The following is a 4,103-nucleotide window of genomic DNA, read 5'->3' as shown; positions in this document are numbered from 1 at the left end:
AAAAAAAAAAAAAAAAAAAGACCTTTTGTTTAAGCCACTGTTAGTCATGTTTTCGGTTCCTTGCAGCTAAAAGCGTTCCTAAAGGATGCACTAGTGTGCATTCTTCTTGCACTAACATCCCAAGAAGGATGTCACAGGAATAAGTGGGCCTGGGGTGTTGGCATGAATACGTCTTCCTTTGGAGCCCGGGAGGTGGAAGTCTGTGATTAAACATGCAGACTCTGAATTTAAACACTGGGTGGGCCACATGCAAGAGAAGTGACTTTGGATAAGTCACTTATATCCATTTTTCCAAGCCTCCGTTTCATCGTCTGTTAGGAGGCAATAATAATATCACTCACGCCTGTAATCCCAGCACTTTGGGAAAGGAGGCAGGAGAACTGCTTGAAGCCAAGAGTTTGAGACCAGCCTTGCTAACATATCAAGATCCCGTCTCTACAAGAAAAAAAAAAATAGCCAGGCATGGTGGTATGCACCTGTAGTCCCACTTACACCGGAGGATAGCTTGAGGCCATGAATTTGAGGTTGCAGTGAGCTATGATAGCACCATTGCACTCCAGCCTGGGCACTGTCATCATCATATATAGGATTATGAAAGAGATAAATAAGGTAATCAAGTATAGAGCTTGGCACACAGGAAACATTCAATCTGTTCTTGTCTTAGCCATACTAACAACAACCATGTCTAATATCAAGAACAATAATCATGTTTAGATCAGCCCTCCTTTCTTGATCTTGTGGGGCAAAGTGATCTCAGTTTTAGACCAATCCATCCCTGGGATTTAGCCAGTGTTGAGCTCATGGACCGCACGGTGCGCTGAATCCTGCCTGCAGTTCATTCCCACGTGTCAAATTGCAGGATTTGTTTGCTTGTTTGTTCGCGAGTGGTGGTTGATGAGGGGAGGGATTAGAAGGGACTTGAAGGATGAGCAGCAGCAGGGATGGCACAGTGGCTGGGAGGACCATGGGACAAGCTCACAGTCCCCAGCCCAGTGCCAACTAGAGCCTCATGAATAGAGGCCACGGTGTCACAGGCAGAAGGCATGGGGCCCCCACATCCCTTGATCCCCCTTGATCCCCTGGCCATCAAGTGTGACCCAGCAGGGCAAAGGGCCTTCAGACTTCTCCTCTGAGATGGCCTGTAGTGCCTCCCCTGCTCACCTCCTGAGGGCAGTGAGCAAACACCATGATGGTAGAAGTAAACATTCTTTGAAAAACTCGACCTGGCTCCTGGTTTTTCTATCAAGCAGTCATCTTCCTCAGGCAAAAATCGGTTCTTCCCTTCCCTTTCTCTGGTTTTTCTTCTCTGCTTGCCCCCTTCAGCTTCCTGCCCTATCCTAACCCTTCCCCACCAGGTTGGAACTCCCATTCCCTCCGCTGGAATCCTAAGACCCACCAGCTCCCCTCGCTCCTCCTCCTCTAGCCTCAGCAATTACTGTCTGGAGCATCGAATCAGCCCAGGCCTCATTTGCATACTCTCATGCTGAAGGTATTGAAAATTGCTTTCAGTTAACCTTGTCAGATCCGAAGTATTCTTCCTCACTCCCCCTCCCATCTAGTCTCCCCCAGCCTCTCTCCGCAAAGCATGGGCAGGGCCCTGAACCAGAGGCAGTCACCAGGGAGCCAGACTGAGTGCCAGTACTCTGTCATCTCTGCCTCCCCCTGCAAAGGGCCCTCAGGCTCAGGGCACCGGCCTCCCGGTTGGACCCCTGAACCAATCTGGCAGTGAGTCAGGGTGGTGTGGTGGAACCAACAGAGCTTTAGGAGCCCTGGGATTAGTCTTTTATCACCGGAAACGTAGATCTGTAGAACCAGAAAGAAAATTTAGGCATTGGCCAGATTCGGTAACTCACGCCTGTAATCCCAGCACTTTGGGAGGCCAAGGCAAGTGGATCGCTTGAGGTCAGGAGTTCGAGACCAGCCTGGTCAACATGGTGAAACCCTGTCTCTTCTAAAAATACAAAAAATAGCCAGGCATGGTGGCACACACCTGTAGTCCCAGCTACTTGGAAGGCTGAGGCAGGAGAATCGCTTGAACCTGGGAGGTGGAGGTTGCAGTGAGCCAAAATTGTATCACTGCACTCCAGCTTGAGTGACAGAGCAAGACTCCATCTCAAAAAAACAAATTAATAAATAAAATTTAGGCATCATCTAGTCCCACCCTCCTTCAGCTTACAGAAAAGGATGCTGAAATTCGGAGTGATGAAGGAACTTGTGCAAGCCACTCAGCAAGTAAGTAGCAGAGTCAACACCAGAACCCACATCTCCTGAATCCTATGATCGTTTCCCCCATACTGGACATGACCTTGAACAACTGTATGTCCTTCCATGCCAGGTACTTTGTGAAGCACTGTACGTATATGATTTCACTTAATCCTTCAAATACCACTTTCAGGGTGTGGGTATTAGGATCCTCAGGTAACGGGGGGAATCCAAAGCTCAGAGCAGTTCAGGCTGTGACTCCAGATACCCTCCTGGCCAAGGCACAAAACCTCTTTGTGAAATGCTAAGCACCTGGGACCTCAATTTCTCCACCTGTGAAATGGAAGCATTGGACTCCGTGGCCCTAAGGTCCACCTGTGAGGCACTGAAAGGAATTTCAAGGAGAGGCTGGCTGTTTGCTAGTTGCCCGTATCAGTGGGAGAATTTTTCTGTTTTCCCTGTTTTGCTTCAAAACAGTTCGCCCCCAGGTTTACACTGAAAGGAGCCCAGTGAAGGTGTCATGGTAACCACAGCCGCTGCAGGGAAGCAAATTCGCCTGACTTGGCCAGACTGGCAAACCAGTTGACCCAATGTCTGCCCTTCCCGAGGGGTCAGGACAGAGCTAGGGACAGCCTAGAGGAATGAGATCTCAGGGCATCTGGAAAGGGGAGGAGGAGCCTGCATTCTTCCCCTGTGATGGGAGAGAGTGCAGGTTTGCAGCCTGAAAATTAGGCTCTGTGGTCAGTTCTGTGATATGTAAAGGTGGGAATCTCTGGCAAATCCTTTACCCTCTCTGATCCTCCAGGATTTTCTTTTCCTCACCTAGCACATAAAATATGCACAAAATAAATAGCAGCAGTTTATCATTATCCTTTTAGAGATAGGGTCTCGCTTTGTCACCCAGGCTGGAGTGCAGTGGCGTGATCATGGCTCACTGTAGCCTCAAACTCCTGAGCTCAAGCGATCCTACCACCTTAGCCTCCTGAGTAGCTGGGATTACAGGTGTGTACCATCACACCTGTCTAATTTTTAATTTTTTTGTAGGGACAGAGCCTCACTATGTTGCCCAGGCTTGTCTTAAACTACTGGCCTCAAGCAATCCTCTCACCTCAGCCTCCCAAGTAGCTGGTACTACAGGCATGAGCCACTGTACCCAGCTGAGATTAACGTTTAAATCAGTGGACTCTGAGTAATGCAGATTACCTCCCATAATGTGGGTGGGACTCATCCAATCCACTGAAGGCCTGAATAGTGCAAAAGATTGATTTCCCCTGAGCAAGAAGGAATTCTGCCTTCAAACCTGAACTAACACACTGACTTTTCCCTGGGCCTCCAGCCTGTTGGTCCACCCTACAGATTTCGGACTTGCCAGCCTTCATAATCATGTAAGCCAAATGCCTAAAATAAATCTTTATATATGCACACATCTTTTGGGGTCTGTTTCTCTGGAGAACCCTGACTCATAGGGCCTACTGTGTGCTTAATTCTGAAGACAGAGCAGCACACACAACAAACAGGTCTGTGGCCTTGCTGAGTTCACATTCCAGTTCAGAGAGGGAGCAATAAATAAGGAACACATCATAAAACAGACTAATTAGAGATGTTTGCAAGTGTGCTGAAGGGCACAACTCGGACTGACCTCAAGGCTGGTCCAGGTGAAGGGTTAGGCAGGGCGGCTTTCAGGCAAAGGCCAAGATTTTGAGGTCAGTTTCCTCTTTTGTAAAATAGAGCAAAGAATATCACTTTGTTTGTCATAGAGAATATGTAGAGTTAGCCCATTCATGTTTAAAAAAAAAAAAATAGGCTGGGCACGGTGGCTCACGCCTGTAATCCCAGCACTTTGGGAGGCCGAGACGGGTGGATCACGAGGTCAGGAGATCGAGACCATCCTGGCTAACACG

This window comes from Mandrillus leucophaeus, unplaced genomic scaffold (assembly GCF_000951045.1).
Source record: "Mandrillus leucophaeus isolate KB7577 unplaced genomic scaffold, Mleu.le_1.0 Scaffold23, whole genome shotgun sequence".
Taxonomy (NCBI): domain Eukaryota; kingdom Metazoa; phylum Chordata; class Mammalia; order Primates; family Cercopithecidae; genus Mandrillus; species Mandrillus leucophaeus.
Note: the sequence above shows the minus strand (reverse complement) of the source record.